General features: G+C 44.8%; 1 long non-coding RNA gene across 1 annotated transcript; it reads left to right on the forward strand.

Moving 5' to 3' along the window:
• LOC106781240 (uncharacterized) lies at positions 1-2,031 on the forward strand. The gene is made up of 3 exons (XR_011441272.1): positions 1-154; positions 265-350; positions 1,495-2,031. It is a non-coding gene; the product is annotated as an uncharacterized lncRNA (long non-coding RNA).
• Positions 2,032-7,923: the final 5,892 nt, after the last annotated feature.

The raw sequence follows: 7,923 nt of genomic DNA on the forward strand, positions 1-7,923 counted from the left end.
GACTTTGAAACGAAGAGTTAGTCCGTTTATAAGCAAACCCCCGAAATACTGGCCCTTAGCATACATTCAAAGACCTCGCATGCACAAATTTTAAAGAGATTACTTCTGTTCAAAATCACTTGGAAAGAACTGTGGGTTTCTTTCAAGTTGAACAGTGAGTGACTCAAATAAATGTGCCTCAACATTTTAGAATCCAGCCTTTGTTTTTTCCTTTCAAATTCAAACTTAGACTTAGTCTCATCGAGCCACTCTCTTCTTCACTAGACCTCACCGTTTCAAAAGCTGCCCACGGAGGAAAGAACTCAAGTCCAGTGCGAGAGGCAGGGAGGGTGCGAGGCGGCAGCGCAGTGGTGAGTCGGGGATTCGGGGGCATCTGCTTCTGAGCAGCGGGGAGGCAGGCAGCCTGGGGTGAGGGCCAGAGGCCAGAGACCAGGGTACTTCCCATGCACAGTCTTTGCAAGGACGACACATGGGTCCATGCTAGGCGTGGGCTGTGGGACAGGCCCAGTGTGTGGCCTCGCAGGGTGTCATGAGAAGCAGGCACAATGTGCAAACCCTCCGGGCCTCCTGAGGCATTACCGTAGCTCTCTATTCTCATCCTCCTGAGCCAGAGAGCAAAATGTGGTGTGGACGGGCGTGGGCTCAAAGCCCAGCATCTCTGCTCAGAGCGTGGCCTCAGTTCACTCATCTGTAAAATGGGGACAATAGTATCTACTTCAGAGAGTCGCGAGGGTGAAGCGATTTAATATTTATGAAGCATTTAGATTAGCATTTGGCGCCTAGAAAGTACTCCAAATGGCGGTGGTTTTTTAAAGGCCACTACTAAGGAAAACTGTGTGGCATGGCCCGTGGTCCCTTCCATGCAGACTGGAAGGCGACACCAGACCGAGGTGCAGCAGCTGCTGTCTGACTCGCATGCACTCATGTTGTTTCCATGGTTCTGTCCATGCTACCTGTTCTCCACTTGTCACCTCTGGGTCACTTACTTCTCCTACACCACCCTGATGGAATGGCTGGCTCCAAGGACACGAGTGGGACCCCAGTGATGCCTTTTCCAAGCTGGTCTTACTTGTGCTTAGGGGCAGCTCCTCTCCCACATATGTTCACCATTAAGTAAACATCTGTGTGTCCCCGCCTTTGATCCCTCTCGAGGTCCTGTCACTCTCCCATGCCAGACTCAGAAGGCCATCCCTGGCATTCTCCTCCATCTTCCCACCGACCCGGGGGAGTGCACACCTCCCCATGACTTCCACTTCCACCTCTAACGCAATAACTCCCAAAACTGTGTCTCTGGGGCCCAGAAGCCCTCCCTGCATTCCAGACGCTCCATACTTCCGACCACCCTATAGATATCCGCAAGGACTTTCAACCCCCAACAATCCAGTCTCCACTAAACTGGTTCACACTTTGTTGAAAATCAATCGACCACATTTGTGTGGGGCTATTTCTGGACGCTCTTCCATTCCCCTGATCTGTGTGTCCATCCCTCTCCAGTACCACCTGCCCTGGTGACTGCAGCTTCGCAGGAAGTCTTGAAATCGGACGGCGTGTGTCCTTCGACACATTCTTCTCCTTCGAAGTTGTCGTGTGTATTCCAGCACCTTGGCCTTCCCCAGAGCTTCACACTCACTGTGTCGATCTCTACAAAACAGCCTGCTGGGATGTTAACCGGACTGAGTTTAATCTGTACACCAATTTGGGGAGAACTGACCTCTTAGCAGTTTTGACTATTCCAATCCACGAAACAATACATGTCTCCATTTATGTAGGAATTCTTTGATTTCTTTCATCTGTGTTTCATAGTTTTCAGCAAACAGTTCTTGTGTGTATTTTGTAGGATTTGTGCCTAAGTATTTCATGATTTTTGGTTCTATTGTAAATGGAAATGTTTTTAATTTCAGTTTCTAATGGTTCTTTACTAGTATACAACTAAATTCACCTGCAGTCCTAGCTTTTGTGTAGATGCCACTGGATTTTCTACGTAGAAAATCACATCATCTGCAAATAAAGATGGTTTCTCTCTCTCTCTAATCTGTTTGCCTTTCATTTCTCTCTTTTTCTTGCCTTCTGCACTTGCTAGAGCCTCCAGGATGATGGTGAATAGAAGTGGTGAGGTTGGACACCCTCGCCTGGTTCCCGATCGCAGAGGAAAAGCATCCCCTCTCTCTCTATTATGCATGAGGCCACTGAAGGGGCTTTGCAGACGCCTCTACCAGGGTCGGGAAAATCTCTTTAGATCCTGGCTTGCTGAGTTGTCTGTTTAATCACAGATGGACGCTGACTTTCGTTAAATGCCGTTTCTGCATCTATTGAGATGATTATAACATTTTCCTTCTTCAGTCTGTTGACATGAAAAATTACGTTGACTGACTTTCAAAGTTAGAACCAACCTTTCACTGCTGGGATAAACTCTACTGACCATGATGTATGACCCTTTTTAGACGCGGCTGAATCAGAGTCAATGACATCTGGTGAGAATTCTCACACCCACATTCAAGAAGGACCCTGGCCTAGAGTTTTCCTTTCCTCCAAGTCTGTACAGGCCAGCATTTACATCGATTGCAGTTTAGCTGGATCCTTTCAAGGCTTGTTTTTAAGCTTTTGAGGGGAGGGTCTAAGCTACTCTCACTCTGGGTTTATTTACCCCACTACCAAGGTAGGACCCCTTGGGGGTCTCTACAGCCTGCCCGGGGTCAGCAAGAACTGTCCACTGCTGCTGAGCCCTTGGCACCGGCCCCCTTGCGGCTCCTTGGCAGTTGTCCTCGGCCCTTCTCCTGGCATCTCACATGTGCATGCACAGCGCAGTAACCCACAAACACCGCGGGCACCCCCTGAGGATTCCCGCAGCTCCTCCTCTGCAGAGTTCCCGTCTCTCCAGGCTCTCTGGCCCACAAATCCAAGCAGAGTCCCTGCACTCCCATCTCCACTCTTCAATGCAGTGGAGCCACCAGACGCTGCTCGGGTCCTTGTTCCCCACACTGCAGTTCACGAAGCACCTCCAGGCAGAAATCGGGGCCACTACAGCACTTACCTTTCCTGTTCCCTTTTTCTCAGGCATCACAGCTCTGTGCTGCCTATTGTTCAACGTTTGGAAATAGTTGATACATATATTTTGTCCAGGTTCCGGTCACCGAGGGCAGCAGGGTATGTGCAGTAGTAACCCCATCCCATTGACTTGACCTTGTATGTCCCACACCAGGATAGTTCAGCCAGGCACCTGTGCTTGACCAGCCGCACGGAGTCCATCCCAGAGGGACTTGTTTCAATGCTGCTGCCAGAGCAGTCCTTGCTGGTGGCTCTCTCCAGAAGTCTGACATAAGAGGGTGAAGGAGGATGGCAACACCCAATCTAACACACTGCGGCAGGACCCACTTGGAAAACTTCCGAAGATAAATTCTGAAAAACAATTTTCATTACGTAAAATAACTGTCAGTAGATTTCAGTTATTTAAAAGTGATAAGTCTGGGGCTCATTTTAATTATCGTTTTAACAATTTAAACCTAAACCTATATTTTTTACAAACTGCATAAAACCAAGAATAGCTAAATAAAATAAAATTCATGATAGTGAAAAATTGGGGAAAATGAAATACCAATTAAAGAAGAAATGTCTAAATAAACTATGATATATTAACCTGACAGATTTCATGCAGCTAGTAAAAATAAATAATGTGACATGAAAAAGATACTTATGAGCAAAGCTGAGCAGAAAGAACCTAAACTGCCCATATATGATGATCACAACAATGTAAAATATGAATTGACAAGGGAAAAGACTAGAAGAAAGCCTGAAGAAAGGAAAGCAGCTATTATGCTAGGATGGTATGAGTGACATGTTCTTTTATCGTTTTTTCAAATGGTGTAATAAACCTTTAATAATTAAAAAGAAGGTTTTAGAAAAACAACTTAACACCCAGCCACAGTACCATTCAAACTTAACAAACAATAATAATAGGAAAGAACGAGGAAGTCACCCGCCAGCTCCCACAAGGGCGAGAGCAGAGCCCTTCATGGCAGACGTCCTACCTCCCGCCCAGAAGGGTGGACCTATGCTGCCCGCGGCCCGGGCAGAGCTGGAAAGGACAGCAGACACTTTAGGAACTGAGAGCTGCAGAAGCACCCGTCAGACCCCTACAACACAACACACGGGTTTTTGCCTTTTAAATGCCGATTTAAAAAAAGGGGAAATCTGTACTGCTACGGACTTGGAAGTTTACCGTTTGAGGGCTTTCTAGAGCATATGAACAGGCCACAAATCTTCACTTTGAACAAACCTATGGGAACAGCAGTGACAATCAGGTGAAAGCACAGGCAATGCAGAGCATTCACACTGGGCCAGTCTCTTGTTTGAGGGATCTTGAGAGAATATGCATATCCTGGGACCACAGTCACCAAATCTCTAAAAACAATCCTGAGGAAAATCAGGTGTGTGAACCCGCGCTCAGGTCGTGCTCAGGGACAGCCGCGGCACCATCACGGGCTCGCTCTCACCGGTACAGTGCTTCCACCAGGCTCTGTGCCGGCACGGCCCACATCAAGGGGCAATGCGCCTGCTGCTGCCTGTGCTTCCTGAAGCACGTGCGAAGGGAAGGCCAGGAGTGGGAGACCTCCCCGAGTCACCCCAGGATGTGTGCGCCGAGGACTCACTCAGCCTCTGTGCGCTCCCCTTCCTGTTCTGCACAGCAAAGGCATGCGCTGCTGCTCCTTTGCACTACGTGGCCCTTCCACGACGCCCACACCTCCCGTCTGCTGGCTGTGCACATCTCCAGGGCCTCGTCCCACTCCGGCCCAGTTTCAGGCCCATGGGCCCACAGCCACTACAGAGCCGAGCGAGACCCAGCTGCGGGCTGTGGATTGGGAGGTTTGCGATTTCAGATCTATCGATCTCCAGTAATGGTGATGACAATGATGACACCAGGTGGCACTTATTCTAACAGCATTCACGTGTGCCAGGCCCTTTCTAAGTCATTTCCAAAGGTTTGCTCATTCAACCTTCACAACCACTCTGAGGATGATGATATTATCGTTACCTGCATCTTAGAGGTGAGGAAAGTGAGGCACAGAGAGCTTAAGTTGCCCAAAGTTGTTGTTCACCATAGCAGGGATTTTGGAGAAGTTGGAACCCTGGTGTGTTGCTTGTGGGAATGTAAAATGGTTCGGCTGCTGTGGAAAACAGCTGGCAATTCCTCAAAAAGTCCAACACAGAATTACCATGTGACCCAGCAGCTCCATTCCTAGGCATACACTCAAAAGAGCTGAAGGCAAGGACTCAAACAGATGCTTGTACACTAATGTTCAGAGCATTATTCACCATAGCCAAGACTGGAAACCATCAAAGTGTCTGTCAACAGACACCTGGATCAACAAAACGTGGTCCATCCATTCAATGGAATATCATTCAGCTACGAAAAGGAATGAAATTCTAACACATACTAGGACATGGATGAACCTTGAAAACATGCTAAGTGAAATAAGTCAGACACAAAAGGACAAATATTGTCCGATTCCACTTATACGAGGCACCTAGAGCAGTTAAACTCATTCTGGTTTAAAGATGGGGAATGGATTGGTGAAGAGCAAAACTAAAGAACAGAAGGTTTCTACAGTAATGTAGGTGAGAAATGATGAAGACTTGCTTAAAACAGCACTGAACAGATTGATCTGAGAGATATCAGGAGACTAAAATTGACCTGACTCGGTGGTTATCGGATTTGAAAAAGAAATAGACGGAGGAGCCAAAAATAATCCCCAGGTTTCCAGTCTGGTTAACTGCATAGATGAGTACTCTCCTCACTGGTTCAATTATTCAAGAGCTGAGAAGCTCTCGTTCATCACTTTTTCAGAAGTTATTAGCAGATAATGAGGAAGCAGGTAATGCTTTACAAAAAACCATTTGAGGAATATTACTCAGCAATCAAAAGGAATAAATGTCTGATGCCTGCAACATGGCTAATCTGAAAAATATGGTGCTGAGCCAAAGGTGCCAGGCAAGAAACAATATGTATTGAATGACCCCATTTATATGAAACTCCAGAAAAAGGTAAATCTAATCCCCATCATGAGAAATTTGCTCAGTGTGCCTGTGAATGAGGGGCTGTGAATGAGGAGTGAGGGAGACTGGGGAAGGGGGACTTCCAGGGGTGATGGGAATGTTGTAGCTTTCGATGTTGACAGTGGTTAGAGTGACCACTTCACTAAAACGAGTGCATTTTACTGTATGTAAATTATACTTTAATAAATTTGATTTTAAAAATTCCAAAAAATCAGAACTTTAGATAAATTCATTCTCTTCCTTTGAACTAAGGATTATCCTAGAAGAGTTCACGGACTTGAACTAATAACAAATCTTTGCAGTCACATAGATTTCTACTTTATGAACCTATTACTTAAAATGAGTCCAACATTGAATATTGTCAGTCTGTTAAATTTTGGTCATTCCAATAGGTGTCTAGTGACATCTCATTATGACTTTAATTAGCATTTCCCTTATAACTAAGGATATTGAACATCGTTTCACGTGCCCATTGGCCATTCATGTATCTTCTGTGAAATATCTGCTCAGATCTTTTGCCTACTTGTTAATGAAGTTGTCTTCTGACTTTTGAGCTATGTGTTCTTTACATGTTCTGCATAAAAGCTCTTTGTTAAATATACTGTTTTTGGCTTTTCTTTTCCTTTTCTTAAGGGTGCTTTTAAAAAGACGAGAAGGTTTTAATTTCAATGAAGTTCAATTAATGTTTTCTTTTATGGTTTATGCTTTTTTGTGTCCTAAGGAATCTGCCAAGGTGACAAACAGTTTTAGCTTTTATGTTTAGGTTTAGGATCCATTTCAAGTTAATTTTTGTATATTGTTATCAGACAAGGATCAAAATTCATTTCTTTCCATGCGGATATCCAGTAGTCCCGGCACCGTATGTTGAAGAGACGATCTTTTCCCCATTGAATTTCCTTGGCACCCTTGTATAAATCAATTGACTATATATGTGTGGGTTTATTTCTGGACTCTCTACCCTGTTCCACTGATCTGTACGTCTACCTTCATGCCAGCGCCACGCTGTCTCCATTACTATAGCCTTGTAGTAAGTTTTGAAATCAGGTAGTTGGTAGAAGTTTTCCAATTTTGTTTTTCATTTTCAAAATTGTTTACCTTTTTTTTTAAACTTGGCTTCAGTCCTTCGTATTGCCTCATAGATTTTAGAACCAACTTGCTATTTTTTTGCATAAAGGCTGCTGGGATTTTTATTTGGAACTGCATTGAATCTATAGGTTATTACCGGGGAATTGAAATTTCGGCAATATTAAGCCTTCTTACTCATGAACTTGGTTTTCATAAAAGAAGACCATTTCCTTAGGTCTTCTTTAATTTCTCCTAGCAATGTTTTGCAGTTTTTAGTGTGCCTCTCTTGCACATTTTTTTTCTTTTTTTTCTTTTTTATCCCCAAAGCCCCCCGGTACATAGTTGCGTATTTTTAGTTGTGGGTCCTTCTAGTTGTGGCATGTGGGATGCCACCTCAGCGTGGCCTGATGAGCGGTGCCATGTCTGGACCCAGGATCTAAACTGGCGAAACCCTGGCCCGCCGAAGTGGAGCACGTGAACTTAACCACTTGGCCGTGGAGCTGGCCCCGCACAGATTTTGTTGTATTTATCCGTAAGAGTTTTGGGTTTTTTGATGGTATCGTAAATGGCATTTTTTTAAAACTTCAGTTTCCATCTCTTGCCAATATTTGAAAATACAATTGATTCTTTAATATTAACTTTGTATCCTGTGACCTTGCGGAATTCACTTCTAAGCTCTAGTAGCTTTTTTGTAGCATCCTTGGAGTTTTCATTGTGCATGATCATGTCCTATCTAAGATGGACATGTCACCTATGAATAAAGACACTTTTACTACTTTTCAGTTTGTATGCCTTTTTCTTGCCTTA

The sequence above is a fragment of the Equus caballus genome, chromosome 8, assembly GCF_041296265.1.
Source record: "Equus caballus isolate H_3958 breed thoroughbred chromosome 8, TB-T2T, whole genome shotgun sequence".
Lineage (NCBI taxonomy): Eukaryota > Metazoa > Chordata > Mammalia > Perissodactyla > Equidae > Equus > Equus caballus.